The sequence below is a fragment of the Callospermophilus lateralis genome, chromosome 2 (genome assembly GCF_048772815.1).
Source record: "Callospermophilus lateralis isolate mCalLat2 chromosome 2, mCalLat2.hap1, whole genome shotgun sequence".
Classification (NCBI taxonomy): Eukaryota; Metazoa; Chordata; class Mammalia; order Rodentia; family Sciuridae; genus Callospermophilus; species Callospermophilus lateralis.
In genome coordinates, this window is record NC_135306.1 from 124167530 (window position 1) to 124191317 (window position 23788).

Consider the following 23788-nt stretch of genomic DNA (forward strand, 5'->3'; position numbering starts at 1 on the left):
CAGTAGTGTAGTTAGTGAAAAAATATTTTAAGTTCTGAAATCTCTCAAAACATCCTGAATCAAGGAAAACTTTAAAAATTAAACCTCCCTGGTTTTTTTTTTTTCTTAGTTAATACTATCTTAACAGTAGAATCACATTCCTAAATATAGTGAGGAAGGGATTGTTCAGTTGGTCTGTTAGTGTGGCCTGGTTGAGTTACTTATTTGCATCTTATTTTTTCCCCAATAAGTTCATACCCTAGAACATGTATGTCCTGCTAGAGAGTTATCATAATTTTTATATAAAGTATATGTATATTCTTTGCTGCATCTCAACATAAGATGTGTTTGGGTTTTTTTTTTTTTAAAGAGAGAGAGAGAGAGAATTTTTAATATTTATTTTTTAGTTTTCGGCGGACACAATATCTTTGTTTGTATGTGGTGCTGAGGATCGAACCCAGGCCGCACGCATGCCAGGCGAGCACACTACCACTTGAGCCACATCCCCAGCCCCCTTTTTTTTTTTTTTTTTAAAGAGGGAGGTGAGAGAGAGAGAGAGAGAGAGGTTTTTTTGTTTGTTTGTTTTGTTTTGGATTTTTTCCCTGGGTACGGAGATAAAACCCAGGGGTGCTTTGCTGAACAATATTTCCACCCCTTTTTATTTTTTCAGACAGTCTTGCTAAGTTGCTGTGGCTCGCCTTGAACTTGTGATCTTCCTGTCTCAGCCTTCTCAGACACTGGGATTATAGGCATGTACCATAACACCCAGCAAGAAAATAGTCTTTGTCTTTCTAAGTGAACTAGCTAAATATCTAAATTGGTTTTTTTTGAAATTTATATCCTTCCTGTTCCTTCTCTCCCACTTCTGTCTTCTCCCCCTAATCATAGTAGTTCTTGGGTATGTACTACTTCAGCAGGGACCTGGGGCATCTTTCATAGAACTCAGCATAATCAACAAGAAGCTCCAGGCACAAATCAAGGCAGTTATCAAGTTAACTTAAATGTGGGATTACATGGTGCCATTTGACATTAAAAGGTACATATCACTTAAGAAATTAAAAGCCAACTATGAATAACAGTGTTTGGCAGAAAGTTAACTAGATATGGGGAAAGAAGATACTTATAGTGTAGTGTATTCCAGTTTCAGACTAGCTTGTGAAAATGAACCAGCAAGAAAACCCCAAAGAGCCTTACAACTTAATTTCAAAGCTTGCTTCCACAAGTAAGCATCAATATATTCATACATAGAAACCTTTGAATTGGTTTGGTGACATCTGAATTATTATAGAAGGTCTGATAACTAACTATGCCCAGACACAAACATGTGGTAATGGGTACCATGTAATATTTTGATATGTGTATATATTACACAGTTTAAATCAGGTTAAACTTAGCTCATTTTTACCATTTCTTTATAGTGAAATTCAAAATCATCCTAGGATTTGAAATTGTTAAATTATTGTTATTTATGGTCTCCAGACTGTGCAATAGCACACCTGTTTAATGTGATACCCATTGATTGACTTTTCCCCATATTCCCATTCCAACTACCATTCACTCTCAACTTCTATGAGATCAACTTTTTTTTTTTCTTTTTCTTTTTTTAAACATGGGCATCTCTTTTGTGTCTTGCACTCATGGACTTTAGTGATTTTCCTGCCTCATCCTGAGAAATAGCTGGGAGTACAAGCATGTGCCATTGTGCCTGGCATTTGAGATTAATTTTAGATTCTACATATGAGTAAGATCATGTGGTGCTTCTATTTCTGTGCCTGGCTTATTTCACTTAATGCTCTATGTTGTCACAAATGACAGGATTTTTTTTTCCTTTTTTTTTTTTTTTGGTGCTGAGTATTGAACCCAAGGCCTTGTGCATGCAAGGCAAGCACTCTACCAACTGAGCTATCCCCAGCATGAATAATCTTTTTAATGTGCTGTTGGATTAAGTTTGCTAGTAATTTTGTTGAGGATTTCTATGTATATGTTCACTAAGGGATATTGGCCTATAGTTTTTTGTGTTGTTATTGTGTCCTTATCTGGTTTTGGTATCAGGGTAATGCTGGCCTCATAGAAAATATGGGGATGAATTCTTTTCTGTTTTTTTTTGTTTGTTTGTTTGTTTTTGTTTTTGGAATAACTTAAGGAGAACTGGTACTAGTTCTTCTTTAAATGTTTGGTATAATTCATTAATGAAACCATCCACACCTCGAGTTTTCCTTGATGGGAAGCTTTTTATTACAGATTCAGTCCGATTATTTGTTATGAGTCTGTTCAGGTGTTCTATCTCTTCATGATTCAGTCTCCTACCCCGAGTATTGGGGATTTAAACCAGGGGTGCTTTATTTTCCACTAAGCTATATCCCCAGCCCTTTTTATTTTTTGAGACATGGTCTTGCTAAATTGCTCAGACTGGCCAGGAATTGCAATCATCCTGTCTCAGCCTCCAGGATAGCTAGAATTACAGCATTATCTAGATTTGGTAAGGTATATGTATTTAGGAATTTGTTAATTTCCTTTAAGTTATTTGTCAAAATATAGTTAAATCTTTTGTATCATGGTATCAATTGTAATTGTTTCCCTTTTCATCTGATTTTGAGTTTTCTCTCTAGCCACAGGTTTGTCTATTTTATCTTTTGGAAGAATCAACTGTTTCATTGATCTTTGGATTAATCTTTTGATTAATGAATAATCTTTTAAATGTGCTGTTGGATTAAGTTCGCTAATAATTTTGTTGAGGATTTCTATGTCTGTGTTCACCAAGGGATATTGACCTATAGTTTTTTGTTGTTATTGTGTCCTTATTTGTTTTGGTATCAAAAGTCTTTTATTTCTGCTCTGATCTTTATTATTTCTTCCCTCCTACTAATTTGGGGTTTGGTTTGCTCATGTTTTTCTAATATGTTAAGATGCAGTAACAGCTTGTCATTTGAGGGCTTCCTAGTTTTTTATGTGGGCATTGACAAACTTCTATCTTAATACTGCTTTTGTTATCTCCATAGGTTTCAGTATGTTATGTCACCATTTTAATTTGTTTCCAGAAGTTTTAAAATTTTCTTCTTGATTCCTTTCTTAGTACATTGATTGTTCAAAAGTAATTTATTCAATTTCAATTTCCATATATTTGTAGTTTTTTCTAAATTGATTTTTAGTTTTAATTGTACTGTGGTCAGAAAAGCTACTTGATATGATTTCAATTATTAAAAATTTATTGAAACTTATTTTGTGGTTTCTCATAGTCTATCCTGGAGGATGTTTCACATTGTAATGAAGAAAATGTGCCTTCGGCACCTGTTAAGTCAAATGTTCTTGTAGTTGTCTGTAGGTCTACTTGATCTAGAGTGCAGTTTAACTCTCCTGTTGAGTTTCTGTGTAGATCTGTTCATTGCTGAAAGTGGTATTAAAGTCCACAACTATTAATGTATTGGACTTCGTCTTTCTGTTTAGGTCTGTTAATATTTGCATTATAGGGGCTAAGGCTCAGTGGTAGAGCGCTCTCCTAGGATGTGCAAGGCACTGGGTTCGATCCTCCTCACCACATATAAATAAATAAAATAAAGGTCTAAAAAAATCACATCAATCTTTAAAAAAAAAAATTGCATTATATATTCAGGTACTCCAGTAATGGCTGTATAAATACTTAGAATTGTTATTTCCACTGCTGAATTTAGCCCTTTATCATTATATAGTGACTTTTCTTGTTGCTTTTTACTGCTTCTAATTTAAAGTCTGTTTCATCTGATGTAAGTATGGTTACTCTTGTTTTTTTGGTAGATTCCATTTTCATGGACTCTTCACTTGTAGTCTGTGTATGTCCTTACAGATGAAGTGAGTTTCTTCTAAGTACATTCTACTTTCATTCTGTCACTCTGTCCCTTTAACTGGAGAAGGGAATCCATTTACATTCAGAGTAATTATTGATAAGTAAGGTCTTACCACAGCTATTTTATAGCTTGTTTTTCAGTTTTGTCATAGTTCCTTTTCTTTCATCCTCTTTTACAGTTTTCCTTTGTGGTTAAGTACATTACTGTAGCAGTGTGTTTTGATTCCTTTGACCATTTAAAGTAGTATGAGACTTGTAACAAAAACAAAAACAAACATCTTTTAAATAACAAGCTGTCTTGAAATGATAGCAACTTATTTCCTTAGTTCTTGTGAAAGTAGTTGGGTGTGTGAATAGCTATTCAACTTGGTGTTCCTGTGGGGAAATGATCACTGAAGGAGCTTACTCAGCCTCCATTTTTCCAAGAAAAACTTTTTAAACATTGTGCTACATGCTCATTCAGTCTTTATCTTCATTTTCTAGTAATTTTTGCTTTCATTGTTAAACATCCGCAATAAAAAGCACACCAAAAGTCATTGCATATCTTATTTGATTGCAAACTTTCTAGGTTTTGCCATTTTGAAGTCAGAGGTAATTTTGTATCTTTCTTGAAAGAGCTAAAACTTAGGATTGGGCGTTTAGTCCAGTGGTAGGGAGCTTGATTAGCTTGCAGGAGGCCCTCAGTTCAGTCCCCAGCATGGCAAAAAATAAATTATGCAGTCATCTCCTTAAGTGGAAATTAATTATTATAAAAAAATTGATCTTAATTTTCTACTCAAGAGTTTGAGTTAAATTTTTTTTTTGTTTTTAAAATATCATATTACATGTGCTTTGGAAATCTAGTTAACTTCAAAGCAGTTGTCCTCAGGCAAGGGAAGTTCCTGTAGAAGTCCGGTGCCCATAGATGTGAAGCTCATTTTGCTTTAGTTTCACACTAGTTAGAGGTAAGTAACTAAAATTGTTTCAGTAGATTAGTTAAAATTGCTTATAAAAGATAGATAGTAGAAACCTCTTTTACCTTTGGGCAGTAAACACAATATCTGTTAAAATGTGAATAGGGAGAAATGGAAAATAAAGGATACAATGGATTCTAACCCATGGGAGGTTATAAAAATTTATGGAAGTGTCAGAATATGCTTTGTAAACAACACAGAGTGTTTCGGTGGTTAATAAATTCTCATTGGTCATTATAGCTTTTAAAAACTGTTTCCTGTTGTGAATGATTTGAGTTTTTATTAGCTTTCCTTCCCTTTTTTTTTTTTTTTTCCTGAGGTTGGGATTGAACCCACAGCCTCACATCCTCTAAACAAATGCTCTACCATTAAACTGAATCTCCCAGTCCTTCTTTTTCTTTTATACTTAGGGGAAAAGAAAAATGAACTATGGTATAATCTTAAATTCTATGCCTCACTTCCTTCAAGTACTACTTTATAGGGTTGTGAGGACTAAATTTGTAAACATAAGTAAAGCACTTACAGCAGTGCCTGGCACATAATACGTACTATACATCTTACCCATCACTGTCAGAGATGACCCAGATACAGTGGTCAGAAGTGAAGAAGTCAAGAGTTCTGATTAGGGTACTATAGTTAATTGGTCTCTTAAGCCAAGCTACAGAAATCCAGATGACCTTATCAATGTTTGATAATTGTGCTATATAAGCATCAATATTCTTTTGTAATAGCCACTCAGCAAATGTTTATTTTATACCTTCTATGTTCAAAATGACCTAGGACAGGGCTGGGGTTGTGACTCAGTGGTAGAGCACTCACCTAGCATGTGTGAGGCACTAGCTTTGACCCTCAGTATCACATAAAAACAAAAAATCAAATAAAGCTATTTTTTTTAAAAGGAGTTTAGTTTAAAAAAAAAAAAAACAAAACAAAAACGTTGTAGGACAATGTCCCAGGGACTGTGGGAGCTACAGAGACTTAACTGGACATAGGTGCAACTGTTGGGATTCTTAAAATTTGATTTTAAAAAATAGCTGTAATCAAAGACCAGTATAAGCACAGTATTAAAGGAGCAAATAACATGAGTGAACACTCAGAAAAGGAAGAGATTAATTTCAGTTTGGAAAATATTAGAAGAATAGCATTAGAACAAGGTCTGAGTGGATGTGACATTCAGAGGTGGAATGAGAAAAATTAAGATGTATCATTGGAGGGCATAACAGTGAACCCAGGTGAAGGAAATGGGTCTGTACTCCAAAAATCCAGGCCATCTTTATTTGCTTGTACCCTGTTATAAAATGATGCTGATGGGGTAACAACAGTGGTAACTATTCCTTGAAAATGCCATTGCCAAGAATTGTGCAAGATATTTTACCCTTGTTTTCTACATTCCACACAATAACCTATGAGTTATTTTCCTAATTTTAGAGATGAGGAAAAAGTTACACGGAAAATGACTGCACCACAATTGAAGCACAGAACTGGCTGTAACAAAAATCTGTTTCTAATGTGCTTGACTGCTGCTTGAGAATCTTAAGTGATTGACAGATAATGAGACACATAATGATATATCCTGCCTCTTGAAAATTAATGGTTACAAATTAAGATATTCCTCATTCCCTCTTCTAAATTTTAAGAGATTTTTCTGCCTCCAGTGTTTTCCAAATATCATGATGAAAACAGATTTTTACTTTTCACCAAGACTGTGTCCAAAGAGGTTGCTTAGTAAGCATTGTATCAGTGCAGAGTGGGATGGTTTGGAGGAAATCTCCTGGCCATGGTGTCTTACGGACCACATCTACAAGCTTTGAGCTCTTAGAATAGAACTCGGGGTCTTTTGTGCTCTTGCTCCATTTGCTTCCTGAGTTTGTTTACAGTTTGTTAAATGATGGTAAAAATACTTCTCTAGTAGACCTCAGGTTTATTGTAGGAGAAAGTTCTGCCTGTGTAATACTTTATAAATATTATTTTTATAATCATAGCCTTGGGAGGCAGTTACATCCTCCAAGGCTTCTAGATACGAAGGGGTCTTTGTTCCTATACTTGAATGGCTTCAGATGGCTTATTTTAGCTTTTGTCTCCTTTTTTTCTGACAGACTCAACTATCTTGTCTTTGTATTGGCATTATGCCTCCCTCTAATAGCCCACTCCTCCCTCAATTTGTCACTTTTAATCAGCAGTCAACTAGGAAGCCACATAATAGAACTTACTAGCAATGTGTCTAAAATTAATTTTGTTTTTCCTTTCGTGAAAGATGAGTTTTTAAATCTGTTTTTTAAGTTTTTTTCATTATTTTTTTTTTACATTTTTATAGGCCTTTACAAAATTGTGCAAACTGAAAATATATGAACTTAATCTTTCAAGTAATGCAAAAACATCTAAAACAAAGCAAGTATCCTGTTCCTTCCTCCTTTTTCTTCCCAGCATCGTCCTGGAAACAATCCCTGTTAACTAGTATGAATATATAAATATTGGTGTAGTGGATGCTTCATCTGAGATTCCCTTGCTTCCCTCATGCCTAATGTTCTACAACTTGCATTTTCAACTGAACTGTGAATTACTAGGTTTTGTTTTGTTTTTAATTTTTGTATTAGAACATTATTAGTTTTCTGTTGCTAAATAGCAGAACTCTAGAACTTAGTAGTTTAAAATATGATCCCCGTGCATCAGAAGTTTGATAGTGGCTTAACTAGGCTCAGAGTTGTGGTGCAGTCACGAAAGCGTGATCATGACTGGGGTAGCAGATTCATTTCTCAGGTGACTCCTATGGCTGGCTATTGGCAGGAGGCCTCAGTTCTTCTCCAGGAGAGGTTTTCATAGTGCTGCTCGAGTCTCTTCACAACTCAGTGCAGGCTTCCCTAAGAGTGTGTGGTTCAGGAGAGAGCTGGCAGAAGCTGTCCTTTTTACAACATTTAGTTACAAGATTTAGTTCAGAAATCATATGGTATGACATCTGCCATATTCTCTTTATTAGAAAACAATCTCTAAATTAGGCCTACCTACAAGGGATGTAGAATTAGGCTTCACCTTTTGAAAGGAAGCATATCAAATAATTTGTGGAGCTATTTAAAAGTCATTACAGAATGTATAGCTCTATCTCATTGATTTTCACATTTGTGTTACGTTATATTGGATTTTTTTTGTGATTTCCTTGTTTAATAGTGTCCCCATTAGTGGATATTTTTACCCTTTTAAACAGTTCTACAGTGGACATACATATACACCTTTAACAATTTAAACTAGATTTTAACAAGATTCCTAAAGTAGGATTATTAGGTCAGTATTTTTGGGTTCTGAGGAACTAGGGGATAAGTTCTCTCTTAAAACTGAAGAACCTGAAAACATACAAATCTACTTTCTGTTTTTCATCTGTGTTCTGGGTAGATTGTTCATAAGGGTATCAGAGTTCATTTCTGTTGAAACTATCTCAAAACGGAGCTCTTAGAATTAAAAAAAAAAAGTAATACTTTGAGAAATGAATGAATTATGTTGAATATAAAAAGTCAATAGCAATATATTTTGCATGATAGTTATATAGGATTTTCATCAGTAAACAATGACAGAACTAGCAGCAAGAGCACCAGCCTTGGAGGAGTCCAAAGATGTCTGCTAATGCTGGGATTGTGGCTCAGCCGTAGAGCACTCGCTTAGCATGGGCAGGACCCAGGTTCAATTCTCAGCACCACATAAAAATAAAAGCATTATGTTGTGTTCATCTACAAAAAAAAAAAAAAAAAAGAAAGAAAGAAAAAAGATTTTCTCTCTAAAAAAATCAAATCCAAAGGTCTCTGCTAAGCTGTCTTTACCATCATATCCAATAACAATTAGGAATGTTTACTTAACTTTGTAGGTCAGTTTTCTCCTCTGTAACTTGTGGGGACCAAACCCATTTCCCAATGCTATTATACAGATCATGTGAACTTTTTTTACAAAATTATGAAAAACCTAACATAGTTACAGCAGATGTTCAGTATTTTCCTGCTTTCACAGATTACTGCAATCTTGAAGCTGGTACCATTTCTAACGTTAAGTGTGTTTATATTTTAGTGTTTACATTTTTTCCTTTGTCTTGCAGGAAAAAAAGTTGATATTAAATATTGAATTTTCTAGAGCCTTTACACAGTGAATTAAAATCAGTTAGTAGTGGATACTAAACTGTACAGTTGTCATCTCTAGGGATTTCTTTTGTGCTGACATTTGAGCAGACTGTTTTTTTGCTGACTGAATATCTCTTTGTTGTGGTGTGTTGAGCTTGTTAATGACCAAATTCTTATGTGGCAGCTGCACATTACACATGCTTATTCTCCATGTTTAGGCCATAAATCTCCAGTAACTGAGTGACAGCACCACCTGCATAGCCTTTCAGATTGCAAATAATGCTCTAATAATGTTATTTCAAAGATACTTCATACATGTTTTCTTACACATTTTAGCTCTGCTGTGACAATGGAATGGTATGTAAGGGTAGGAGAAATTGTTGTTTCTTTATGTGGATTTTATGATACAGACTATTAGCATTTCTTATATACAGATTTATAGAACATGGAACATCAAGAGTATTTGGTATATACCCAGGTGAAGTTTATTAATTACTTGGAGTGATTCTGATCATGTTATTTTTTTCTACATAAAATCTATTCAATATTTGTATCATCGGAGTAATGACATAGTCATCCCTTCCCTTTGCCCTATCCAAAGTTCCTCCATTCCTCCCATGCCCCCACCCCTTCTTTATGGATCAGCATGATATTCTCCAACTCCATCCATTTACCTGCAAATGCCATGATTTTATTCTCTTTTAATGCTGAGTAATATTCCATTGTGTATAAATACCACAGTTTCTTTATCCATTTATTTATTGAAGGGCACCTAAGTTGGTTCCACAGTTTAGCTATCGTGAATTGTGCTGCTGTAAACATTGATGTGGTGGCTGGGGATATAGCTCAACTGTTAAGAATGCTTGCCTCGAATGCACAAGGCCCTGGGTTCAATCCCCAGCACCCAAAAAAGAAAGAAAGAAAGAAACATTGATGTGGCTGCATCACTGTAGTGTGCTGTTTTTAAGTCCTTTGGGTGTAGACCAAGGAGTGGGATAGCTGGGTCAAATGGTGGTTTCATTCCAAGTATTTGGAGGAATCTCCATACTGCTTTCCAGATTGGCTGCACCAATTTGCAGTCCCACCAGCAATTTAAGAGTGTGCCTTTCCCCCCATATCCGTGCCAATACTTATTGCTGCTTGTATTCATGATAACTGCCATTCCAACTGGACCATCTAGAGCTTTTTGACTTTGTGGCACTATGACGTGTGGCACTATGTCAAACCCTTGTTTGAGAGATAACATTCATAGTTAATAAATATTTATTCAGGACATGAACAAATATTGGCCCCTAAGGCTTGGCATTGTTGATTAGTGGTAGAGCATTTGCCTAGTATGTTCATCCCTAGCACTTGATGTTTGAAGTTCACTGAACTACTCAATGTGGAATAGGACAATATACTTCCAGTGCCCTCAAGGCTGTGACTTTACAGCCATTTTACATAGCACATCATTCCTCCTATAGGAATGAACTTCTTCCTGGCACGAAAAGTAGCCGCTCTGGTTGAAGCTTTGCTTATTGTAACAGGCTTTTATTTCCAGGTAACATGTCTGTGGAAGACTTAATTCTGAATAGAGATATAGATATTACTGGAAACTAATTTTTTTTCTATTATACTCTGCTTTATCAAAAAAGTAAAACATTTAAATTGTGCTACAGAAATTCAGATGTTGTCTTGTGATCTTTAAACAATAAATGAATGATTTTGCCCCCTAAAAAAATAAATTAATTAATTAATTTAAAAAAAAAAAAAAAAACAGAAACCGGATCCCTAATAGTATGAAAGCTTTTTGGAAAATTTCTCTAGCCTCAAAAAGAACCCCAAGTGTGTTCAGTGAATTCGTATTAGAGAACTTGGTTGGGGCCAGTTCTGTTTCCCTGATCTTTGAACCTTTGAATTCAGTGAAAGTTTGCTGATGCTCTGTCCCATTTGAAAGGAAGTTTACTTTTCCCAAAAACTGTGTGGAAAGCAGAATCTTAACCTCTACCTTGCATAATTCCTTCTCCTGTGAATATGAGAGATCATTTTTGTGATTGTTATCTTTGGAGTGAAAGGATTTTCCATATGCAATTAACATTACTGTTCATTTGACCTTAAGAGATTATATGGAGGGACCTAACATAATCATATGAGCTCTTTAAAAGGGTTTCTCTGACTGGTGGCAGAAAAGGAAATTGGATTTGAGAACTCAATGAGCTGTTGCTGTTTCTTTTTTTTGTTTGTTTGTTTTTTCTTTTCCCATGTTGTCAATGGACTATTTATTTATTTATTTATTTATGGTTGTAAAGACCAAACCCAGGGCCTCACACATGCCAGGCAAACGCTGTACCCACTGAGCCACAGCTCTAGCCCCTCTCTTGCTGGTTTTGAATATGGTAGAATGGACACTAAACTTGGTGCCCTTTAGGAGCATAGAGCAACCCCAGTTGACAGCAAGACGATGGAGACCCCAGACCTACAGACTGAAGAACCCAGATACTACCAGCAAGCTGAATGAGCTTGGAAGCCGAGTTTTTAGATTAGAGTCCAGCCCACCTGGCACCTCCATTCCAGCCTTTTGAGATTGTAAGCAGAGACCTACTGAGTCCATCTGCATCTCTATCCTACACAACTGTGAGCTAATAATTGGTGATGTTTCATTTGTGGTAATTAGTTACATACGTAGCAAAAGAAAACTTGTACACTATTGATTACAAGTTGTTTAAGCTTAAACCCATTAGATCTTCCAGGGAAGATGTCCCAAGTCCATAGTTCTCCAAATGGAGACACTCATTATACTTTACTTAACCATTTCATTTCTACAGTGGTGGTGGTTTTTGGATCATCCTGTGTCTTTTTTTTTTTTTTTAAGGGCAACTGTATACATTCCCTAAATTATAGATCCTTTGGATTTACTCTTAAAATGCGCACTCATTTTCTACAGGCCTAGATCTCTCAAATGAAAGTTTTACCCTGAGTTTATGGATACCAAATATTTTCCTTGGCCACCTGCTATGCTTTGAATATTAAATGTCCCTCAAAAGTCCATGTGTGAAAGACTTGTTCCCTGGGGTGGCACTATTGGGAGATGGTGGAACCTTTGAGGGCCAGGAGGTTCATAGGACATTGGGGCATTTTAGCTTTTTTGCTGCTGTGACCAAAAGACCTGACAAGAACATTTTAGAAGAAAACTTATTAGGGGCTCACATTCAGAGGTCTTTCAGTCCATAGATACTGTTTCCATTGCTCTGGATCTGAGGTGAGGTGGAACGTGACAGCAGAAGAGCATGGCGGAAGAAAGCAGCTTAGGGGCCACCAGGAAGCAGAGAGAGAGAGAGAGAGAGAGAGAGACGCGCATGCGCGCGTTGTGCTCACTAAGGACAAAATATAAACACCAAAGGCATGCCCCTAGTGACCCTCCCAGGGACCCTATCTGCCTATAGCTACCACATAGTTAACTCATTCAAATGGATTAATGCATTGATTAGGTTAAGGCTATCATAATCCAATCATTTCTCCTCTAAACTTTCTTGCATTATCTTACACATGAGCTTTTGGGGGATACCTCATATCTAAACCATAACAGGGGGCATGCGCCAGAAAGAGGTTGTGGGATCACAGCACCTTTCTGTGGCTTTGCTTCCTGTCCGTGAGATGAGACATTTTGCAGCACCATGCATTCTGCCTTAATATGCTGCTTCATCATTGGCCCAAAACAACAGTCTTCTTTTTCTCTGAAGTAAAGCATTTGGCTTCTTTTTATTGTTTTTAGCATTTATAACCTCCTTGACATCACGTTTACATACACTGCTTTTCTAGCCAAACTGCAAATTTTCCAAATCTTTCTGCTGTGTTGCTCTTTGCTCCTGATTTTAAATATAAATTTTACTGAATCAGCCAATAATACCCATGCTGCAGCTATACTCTCTTGAAATCTCCTCCCCAGGTACACTTTAAACTTGGCCTCCCACAAAGTCTCAGAGCATGGACAAAATGCATCCAAACTCTTTATCATGGTGTACGAGGATAGTCTAATTCTGAGTATACTGATTCCTTGTTTCTACCTGAAAATTCATTAACATTGCCTTTACCACCCACAATCTTTACAGCATTCTGGTCTTCTGAGTGCCCCCCCCCCACCAAAATTACCTGTTAAAATCTGTTCAGAACATTCTAGGCTTCTGCTAGCCTGTTCCTCCAGACTCCTGCAAACCCACTCCAAAGACTCTTCCACATCATTAGGTATATAATAATAGCAAAGACCACTCTGGTCCTATTGTCAATTTTCTGTATCTTGGTTGATGGATTCAGGGTCTTTATTAAGGGAATCATGTTACTTTTGTCATTGCCCCACGTCTGCATAAATAAGAACTGGGGGCCTTTAATATCTTCTCCACTCTTCCTCCAGTGTCTAGCACATGTCTGACACATAGTACACTTTCCAGTTATTTGTTGAATTATTGCACACACCACAATGCTTCAGCTAAATTGGGCTTCTTACCATTCTTATAACTTTACCCCTTTATTCTTGCACAATTGCCTCCGCTAAAAATGTTTCTATTTTTCATTTTATTGTATAGAGCAGGATTGGGTTGGAAAAAATGCAAATTCACTTCCCCCAGTCTCTTCCTCCTTCCAGACTTTGTTTCTCTTCTAACTGCATCTGTTCTATCTTCTATAAAAACATTTCTCTCTCTCTTTATATTTTAGTAACATAAAAGAGTACATGTCTGATATTCCACACTGGTTGAAAGGTTCTTGAATTGTTTTATCTTCATTCCTCTTATAGTATTTAGCATTCTTGTATAAAACAGCTGGTAAGTTATTATATAATAAATTCTGTAAATTATGAATTTATAAAATTAAATACATGATTTCTCAGTTTATCTTTAGCTAAGAAGCATTTTCTTCATACTTTTGGGGTATTACCATGAAATACTCTCTGTCTCAGTTGGTCTTTCCCCTCCACTAGAGAAGGGAGCATGTATCTATCTTTGTATCTCAGTGCCTGATATGTTGAAGGGTGCTCAATGCTTAGTGAATGGATGGAATAAAAGAATCAAGGGTTTAAAATATGAAAGAGTGGGCTGGGGATGTGGCTCAAGTGGTAGCGCGCTCACCTGGCATGCGTGCGGCCCGGGTTCGATTCTCAGCACCACGTACAAACAAAGATGTTGTGTCCGCCGATAACTAAAAAATAAATATCAAAAAATTCTCTCTCTCTCTCTCTCCTCTCTCACTCTCTCTTTAAAAAAAAATAAATAAAAATAAAATAAGAAAGAGTGAATAAACTTTTAGTACAATGTCTACTTTAATTTTTAGAATAGTGAATATAAAAGCTAAAAAGAATTTCGGAAGCAAACTTGATGCTCAAGCTTTTATTAATCAGGTGTATCTGGCTACCTAAGCATCTCAGGATGCCTTTCCAACAGAATTTTAGATTCTATCTCTTAGTACAGATGAATATCTAAAGAAAGCCTCTCAAAATGGATTTTATTAAGGAGGATACAACATTCAAAAGTTCTCCCCCCAAATGGAATTTATGTGAATTCCAGGAAGAGATTAATGTTTTCTAAATTTATCTTTACAGAAATTCATATTCCAGGCAGGGAATGTAGCTTAGCAGTAGAGAGCACTTCATTAACATGCACAAGAACCTACTTTTAATCCCTGGTGCTGCTTCCCACCACCATTTTTTTTTTTTATTTTCCCTTTCTAATATATGCATTTAAACTATAACTTTTGTCTTAAATATGGCTTGAACTCAAGCCATATTTGTACCTAGTAAGTTATAACAGAGTTCTTATCAAAATAGTTTTCTGTTGTAATTTTTTACCTTATCTATAGTTGTGAAGCTGTCGCTTATTTTACAGTCCTTTGGGAATTTGCAGGTGTTTACTCTTGATTTTAGGTGAAATTCACTGTGGCCAAAAATAACATCCTTCAAATTTATTGAGACCTGAAATTTATCATGAAGTTCAGGTTCATTACTGGTGTATGAATTCTGTAGTTGTTAGGTACATGTTCTACATTGTCACTGAAGTTAAGTGTGTTAATGTTGTTTGGAACTTCTAAATTCTTCCTGAAATCTTTATTATTTCTATCTTATTTTGGTTTGTTTGTTATTTTCCTTTTAAGGGGTGTTGACAAAATTCAAGCTCTGAAGAATTGTCTGGTTTTTTCCTATTGGGTCTGTCAGTTTTCTCTTTATATATATCTCATTTCATATATAAAATGCAGCTTGTCAGATTACAAATGTTCTTTCTTTTTAAAAAATTCTAATGGAGGTTTTTGCCTTAAAGACTATTTCATATGATATGGATAGAGCTTCATCACCATTTTTCCTGGTTAATACTTATATGTTGTAATATTTTCTATATTTTTAATGCTTTCCTGCATTCTTCTGTTTAAAACTAAAGTTTTAAAAAATCAGTCTAATAATCTTTTGTCTTTTAAGTCACATATTTAGGCCACTTACTTATAATGTACCTTCAGTATAATTTCTGGACTGGGCCTTCAGCATGAGTAGAGCTTCACCAGGCTGAGAATAGATGAGAAGCTATCCTCACAGAGGAAGGAACATGTTAAAGCAACAAAACCATGGAATCAGGTGCTGAGGGAAAGTTAGGTAAATACAGATCATTCTGCTGGGGCAGAAGGGACTAGCAGAAGATTAGACAGTACAGAGACACTGGGGCCTTATCTGTCATGAAAGGGTTTAGACACCTCTTGGGTGTCACCTCTAGTACTTTGCACAGTTTGGAGCATATGCTAAAAATGACCAAGTTTACTTACCTGAAGTTAGTGTCAGGTCCCATGAATTAAGTGTTTAGCCCCACAAGGCAGCCCACACTTCGGATGCCAATCACGTACTTTGGACTGATCAGCTGTAAATTTAAGAATCCCCACAACCCCCTCTTCAAGTTAGCTAATTTACTAGAATGGCTCACAGAACTGAGGGAAACACTTTACTTATACTTATTTGTTATAGAGCATAAAAATCAGGAACAGCCAAGTTGGAAGAAATGCATAAGACAAGGTATGGGACTGGAGGAGCTGCAGTTTCTTTGGTCTCTTCATGAATACCAACTTCCAGTATCATGGGAGAAGAGATATCTCTGAAAAAGGGTCCAAGGAGTTCCAGAGAAAGGGGGAACTTAAGACCAACATACTTGATGGCATACTTGATGGAAAAGAATTTCAGCTCGGACCAATGGCAAATACAGGTTTATTTAGGAAAGCAGATACTGCCGCAGTCTGGCTGGGCACAATTCAGGAGCCACTTATCAAGCAGAAATGAACTTTATTTTTAGAACACACTCCACACCACCCCAGGTCTTCAGGAATTCCCTCAGAGCCCCCAGCTGCCACCACCGGCTTCCGAGGAGCCTCTCAACGCCCCCTCCCCACTCCTCCTGCTCTTGAGGTTGATAGGCTGGGTTGCGTGGGCAGAGCCAAAAGAGTCCCCCAATGAGCAGCTCCGTGGTCTGAAAGGGCGGGGAAACAGACCAATGAGAATCACCGCAGAGGAGCCAATCAGCTGGCAGCTGGAAGTTTGCTGGGGCCCCTTTGGCTTTGGCTCTCAACAAGATACATGTCCAAGGGAGAATGGGGGTGATCTCAAGGGGGAGAGACATCAACCTGTTATTATTTATAATGAGCTGGTTGCTAGGAGTTGGACTATTAGAGGTGGTACCAGGGTGAACCTACACAATTTCAGCCAGTTTTCCCTGTACTTGGCCTTGTCCTCATGTTAAGACAAGGGTCTAGGGCATTTCTTTGAGACTCTTTATTCCCAAAAAAATTTTTTTTGAAAAGGAAAGGTAAACTGAAACTCTATAATATAAACTCTTTTTTTTTTTTTTAATTTCCTAACCATCTAGTCACTTGGCCTTTTAGGGAAGGAGCCCCATCCAGATACTATCTTGGATTCCTACTGTAAGTCACTTCATTGGTATAAACCCAGGTATGATCACAGGGGCACATTATAAATAACAAAAGACTTAGCACTCCTGAAAGTCCTTCGATTTTAAGAGCTTTGTGCCAAGAACTAGGGATAAAGATCAAATTAATTCATGTTTTGCCACATATGTTAATTTTTAAAGTCATAGTGAAAATACAATTAGGAGTTTAAAAAAAATAGAAGACAGATGGAGATGCCTAGGAAAGAGATGAAAATTGAACTGGCCCCTGGCCAGTAACTGTTGTAACCTTGTCTTCCTCACTAGACCATGAACTTTCCTGGTAAGGATCTTTTCTGTGTCAACAGAGCCTCCTAGTGTAGTTGTTGGCATGGAGTTAGGTACTAAACAAGTGTTCAGAAGGTGGAGAACTGAGCTGCCAGCCTAACAGGAATGTGTCAGGATAACAAAGAGTGAGGATGGCCACATAGGACTGGAGGTTTTGAGCAGAAATGGAAAATAGTGAAAGAAGAGACTTATTTGATGAATTTGTGACTGTGGTTCATGCCTTTTTTGTAATTAGCGGAGGTTACCAATCTTGGGTGAAGTGTGTGGTTCTGGAGTAGAATGACAGGACCTATAACAGAAGTACACTAATGCCTGGGCACCAACTACACAACCCCAGCCTGCAACGTGTTCTCAGGCAGTCACAGGGCACTAAGAAGCCAGGCTACCTTCCTTTTTTTTTTTTTTTTTTTTTTTTTAAACACGCTCTGCCAAGTTTTATTAAAGAAAAATTTTACTTTTCACCAGTCTGTTCTGGCATGCTTCTAATGAGATCAGAATCACCTGGATCAATGATAGACAGTGTGCACATTCTGTAGTATTTTCCACATGCCGTGCCCAGTTCCATATTATTGCCACTGTAGTGATGGACACCAGTTTTGGCCAACATGGCATAGTACTCTATTTCAGACTTCCTCAAAGCTGGACAATTGTTGGCAAGGATGACCAATTTCGCTTTGCCCTGTCTGATCATCTTCAGAGTTTGCTTGTACCCCAGTACATATTTTCCACTTTTCATAACAAGCTGAAGCCCAGAGTTGATCGACTCCAGAGACTTTTTAGTCTTTTTTTTTTTTTTTTTTTTTTTTTTTGCGACCACCATCTTCCCACCTTAGATGCGGGACAGCCCCCAATCTAGAGCAGCCGTCAAGATGGCCTGAGAGCAAGAAAGCTACCTGGCTACCTTCTTAACCCTCTGCTCAGCTTCTTTCCATATAGCCCTGGACTGCATCTTGCCATTGTTTGGTTGGTTGTTCTCGTTGTTGGGTTGTTTCGTTTTTAATGGAAGCACTAGGTATCAAATCCAGAGCCCTGTGCTTGCTAGGCTAGTACTCTACTAGTGAGAGACATTCACAATCCTTTACTTGTCTTTAAGGCAAGTAATTCCTTTGAATGAAAATGCCTGTTTCAGTTCAGAGCAAACAAACATCCTGTTTATGTTAATACAATATTTAAGTATAGCAAACGATAATGTAAAATGTGGGACTGAAAACAGAGGTATACAGTAAAAAAAATCATATATAAATTTTTGTTTAATATTTTTTCTGCTTGAAATTTAGTTTTTCAACTTAGAAATTTAGGAATTCATGTTGTATTTTCAGAAAGCAAACATTTCTTTATGATGATGAGGCTCTTTGTCTCAGTGTTTTAGATTTTTTTTTTTAAATCTAGATTTTGGTAGGTCTCTTTTAAGGTAGATTTCTATAAGTCTGGATTTTCAGTTCTGTGCATTTAGAGAAGAATTTTTAGAATGACTCTGTGCAGTGAGAAAGAAGGCCTCTTTGCTTTCTGGGATTACACTGACTTATTTAATGGGATAAGTTTATAAAATATTTTATGGGAGAGGAGAGATTAAAAAAAAATTCTAGGGGGCTGGGACTGTAGAGCACTCGTCTCTCATGTGTGAGGCCCTGGGTTCAATCCTCAGCACCACATAAATAAAATAAAAAGGTATTGTGTCCACTTACAACTAAAAAAAGTTAATAAATAAATTAAAAATAATAATTTCCTGGAACCCTGAAAAGTAACTTAATTCATTGAAGCTGCAAATCATGTTTAGAATTATAGACTCCTCAAAATAACACTGTGACACCAGAAAGTTTGTCTGAAATAGCTCTATATTTTTAACAACTGTAATAGGAAATGAAAAGCTACTACTGTCCCATTTAAAAATAAGTGAGATTTTAAAAAAAAATTGAATATATATTTTCAGGTCGGTTTAAATGTGTATTTCATGCCCAGAGGAAAAAAACTGTCACCCTTAACTTTGAAATATTTAGGTTAAAGGGGAAAAAAGTGTCATTGAGATATTTTTGGACTCAGTTATAGAAATAAGTTATTTCAAATAACACAGCAGAGTTATACCAAGATAGGAGGAATAAATCATCCAGACTTTGAAGACATTTATTTGGTTCTAGGAAAAAGCAGACTGCTTCACAGTGTCCTGATCTTGCTCTGATAGAAAGGTCACTGAGCTGTGTTAATAGCAAAGGTCTGGGGCAGGCTGGGGAAGTGCCTCATTGATAGTCCTTGGGCTTGTTTGGAGCTGGAGACCTGAGGCCCTGGTTTTTATCCCTAGCACAACAAGAAGAAAAGCAAAGGAAAAAGCCTGGGGCGTATTCAGATGGTGATTATGGTAATCTTGGGAAATCTGAGATCTGACTGAGCCTACCCTGCAGCTTTCCTTAGGTAACTTTATAGTGCAGCTTTGTAGGGGTTAGGGTTAATGAAACTAATGGTAAAAAAAAAAAAATCACTGAGCACTTCCAGGGTAGGCATGTTACCAAGTGCTAGACAAACATTATCTCCATTAATTCTTCCAGCCCCTTCTTGGGATATAACTCAGTTGGTAGAGTGCTTGCCTAGCATGCATAAGATCCTGGGTCCAATCCCCAACACCACAAAAACAAAAAGTAAATTCTTCCAGCCCCTTGTGATACCTATGTAATATAGATTCAGAAGAATAGTGAATCTCAGAGAGGTTAAGTAACTTATCAGACACTCCAACAAGTAAATAGCTGAACTGATCCAGAACTGAAACTCATACCCACTGTGCTGGAAAACATCACCAGGCCTGGTGTGGTAAAGAGTAGAGTAAATGGAGGCTCTGTCATAAGAAAAACTGAGCTGATGGAGTAGTTTCATCACAAAATAGGTAGAGGGAACTGACTGGACTGCCTGATCTCTTTTTTTTCCCCCAGCAGTTCCAAAAGATCATTATATCCATGTTCTTTATCTTTTTCTTTTATTGCCAGCTGTAGCTGCTGGGAGGGAAGTGCACAGGTGCTCTTATTACAGCCCTTTGCTTCATTTTTTCCTGTAATGTTAATTGAAAGCAGGAATTAAGATCAAGAAATGCTTGTATCTCTGATTGAAATCTATAGATCTCAAAGTTTATTTAACTAACAAGCTTTCAGACTGGTTTGATAAGTATTTACTACTTCATCTCAGAGATTAGTTTTAGATATCTGTAAAAGTATTAGTACAACCACTAATCCCTTTGTGTAGTTGCAGGCAAATTTTGTTGTGAGAAAAGTTGAGTATATCAGTTTGCTGGGATTGGGAGGTACCACAAACTGAGTGACTTAACTACCAAAATAACAGAAATTTATTGTCCTGCCGTTCTGGAGGCTAAAATGGGAGATCAAGGTGTCAGTAGGTTTGCTTTCTTCTGAGGGCTGAGAGAGGGGGAATCTGTTCCATGATTCGTACCCAGTTTCCAGTAGTTTGCTGGCAGTCTTTGGAGTTTCTTAGGTTATAAAAGAAGCATCACCATGATCCTTTGCCTTCATGTTCAAATGGTGTTCTCTATGTGTGAGCATTTGTGCAAATTTTCCCTTTTTTTCATAAGGACACCATAATACAGGCTACCCTGATAATTTAACTTAATCTCTGAAAAAACACCTGTCCCCAAGGTCATATTCTTAGGTACTAGGGGTTAGGACTTACAGTATATGAATTGGGGGACACAGTTCAATCATAGCACTGAGTGTGGACAACTTTGTTTATATACACCCTCTTCCTGGTAGCTTCATCCTCCATCTGTATTAGCTGAAGTTTTATAGATCATATACCCATTTTATTGACTAAGTTTTATATAGTAGGGTACAGTTCCCATCCAGAATAATATTCAAATAATGAAACTGTATAGTGATTCGAGATTGAAACTCTCCTTTGCCACTCCAGGTCTGCTTCATTGTTAGAAGCCTCCAGTGGGAAAATTGACATTGTAGGGCTCCTTCCGTGATATTGCCCAGCTCCTTTTGTTCATGACCTTTACAAGATCAGGCCTAGAGAGGCATAAGGGGAAAAAGCCATTGATGGTTGATGGCTGGGATGTTCTGACATAGGTGCCCTCTGGGTGGCAGGTATGTACTTCTTGGCAGATTCATGGGAAATTGTCTTGCGGAGTCCTAGCTCCTTCAGTGCAGCAGGGCCTCTCCTACTGGCCCTTGCTAAACCCCTTCAGACCCTTGCTTTTGGTGCTTCAGTCCTCTAGACTATGCTCTTGGGAAGCTATCTTTTAAGGCATCTGTATGCCAGCTATCTTTGTAGGGTCTGGTTCATGAGAATTGAGAAACTTTGCTGTCAGTTGGTAGATACAGCTCATCCAAAGCATCTCTCCTTTAGGCTTCAATCAGATCCTAGTCTGTGGCAGGAGGTACTTGCCCAGCTCTTCAGGTAGTTCCTTTGAAGCCTTTCCAGCTTGATGCAAGCAGAAAAGTAGCATCCTTCTGTTTTTCGTCCATATGCAGAAGTGGCAGTGGACATCCTTCAACATCATACTCTCCTTGGACCTTTCCAGCCTCAGCCTTATAAGAGGCTCCAGGAATGGCTAAGACATAGTCAGCTAGGGCTTCCCCTTAGCAAGTCCTGTGTAGGTGGCCTATTCTGCTGACACTTCTGTGTATTAATTTTGCTACTCCCTGGAGGTAGTAGCCTTTGAATGGTTAAGGGAGGGAAGAAAACAGTCTTGAGATGGTTATCATTTGCAGAGGAAAACAAATTTTTGATATTTCAAAACAAGGGAGTTGGGTCCCCAGGTATGAATTCCAACCAACCCCCCCCCACCCCCACATTGAACCCAGGGGCACTTTACCACTGAACAACATCCCCAGTCCTTTTTATTTTGAGATGGGATCTTGCTAAGTTGCTTAGGGCCTAAGTTGCTGAGGCTAGCTTTGAACTTGTGATCCTCCTGCCTGAGCCAGCATGCACCACCACACCTGGTTCTCTGAGTTCTAATCTTGAAGAGAATAGCCATCCATTTCAGTTCATGCCTGTAAACATCTTGAAATACAGTTTAATAAAATTTAATAAATACAGTTGGCGTATTCTTCAATTTGTAGAAAATTTCAGCTACTGTTGTTTCTTTAGCCCATGTGACTTTGTACAAGCCTCTTTTAGAAATGTCTTTTTATGCAGAGGGGGAGGGTAGTCTGTATGTGTTGAATCCAAAAGTGGCAGTGTGTTCCTTGTTTTACTTTGCAAAAGATCATTCTGTTTAGTGATAGGCTATAAATTCTGGCTCTTTGCTGTTTTTAATTTCAAAGCAGTACAACACATTCAGCAGTTTAAAATGTGATTGTTTTAATACTAAAGTATATTGTATCTTTGTAGAGCATTCAGAATTGAATAATAAAAACATTAGTTCAAATATGGTTAGATACTTGATAACTATAGGTTACATAGGTAGTAAAAAGGTATTAATACCCTTAGTCTTAAAAAAAAAAAAAAAAAGTGCTATTCAATGGAAGAGTAAGTTAAGAAAATGTGGCAGGAATGTGAGTAATACAACCTGAAGTGCAGATAAGCCACATTATTGAAACCAGCCTGTATCATTAGGTTGAAAATTAATACTGAAATCTTTCAAGAACAATTCTAAAATAGTTGTGGAAGACAGGATGATAATAACTGAATGTATGAATGACTTGGTCCATGACAGCAGCAGTGATACAGGAAACCTGAGGGCATTGGTGCTGACTAAAGGAAAGAAGGCAGGCCAGGTGGTTAATTTTTTCCCCATCCTCTCTTTGGACCTAGAGAGTAAAGTGGATGTATGTAGGCAACATAGGAAACCAAAAAACTTGAAAACAAACTTTTGAGATATGGGAAACATACGGAAGTAAATTACAGCATATTAAAGGGACAAAAGTGTATTAAGTTTAAAAAAAAAAATTTATTTGTTGAAGGACCTTAATTTATTTGATGGTGCAGAGAATCAAACCCATTGTTTCACACATACTAGGCAAGTGTTCTACCACTGAGGTACAACCCAAGCCCTGAATTAAGTGTTCACTCTTTAGGTAGTGTCTACAACTATGGGTACTTTGGTTATAATAATTTAGTAAATAGTTAAAATTGTGGACTTTAAAAGAAGATACTTTATAAACTGTTAACATAGAAAGGATTGCTTTTGGTCATATGGAATATGACCAAAAAAAGAAACCTTTACTGAATGAGAAATAAAAAGAAATACATTTTTATTATTAGGAGTTTTATTTAAGTAGAGTCGACATAATCAGTACCTATTCCTTTTTGTAGACATAATAATATTTTATACCAAAAAAATACTCAAATTTTAGGTATGATCCAGTAAGGTGTTGTTTATAATGCTTACAAAAAGTAACTCGTGTCCAGTCCTGGGGGTGAGAAACATGCAGCAACTGATTGTCCTCAGAAGTTCGTGGAAGGATGTGCTGGAGAAACTTGGGATATTAAAAACCCTTTTTAAAATACTGATTAGTTTAATCAGCCAGTCAACAAACATTTGTTGAAACCGTATAATGTGATATGAATAATGATAAGATGTTCATACACAGAGGTCAAGACACTCCTTGCACAGAAGGAACTCAGTTTTTGGAGTTTTACCTTTTTAATATCTTCACAAAAATTAACTTTTTATATAAATCTGGGCCTGGTTTCTGTTGGATATCTTAGTCTGAAATATTTTATTGCAGTATAGTATATTTGTTTGATCTCTTGCTGTGT

At 37.0% G+C, this 23788-nt stretch overlaps 1 protein-coding gene and 1 pseudogene across 1 annotated transcript in view; one reads left to right on the plus strand and one right to left on the minus strand.

Moving 5' to 3' along the window:
* Nucleotides 1–23788, plus strand: part of LOC143387646 (uncharacterized) — a 109269-nt gene that overhangs the window by 78115 nt on the left and 7366 nt on the right. The gene's annotated exons all lie outside the window — the stretch shown is intronic.
* Nucleotides 17532–17900, minus strand: LOC143392094 (large ribosomal subunit protein eL30 pseudogene; annotated as a pseudogene).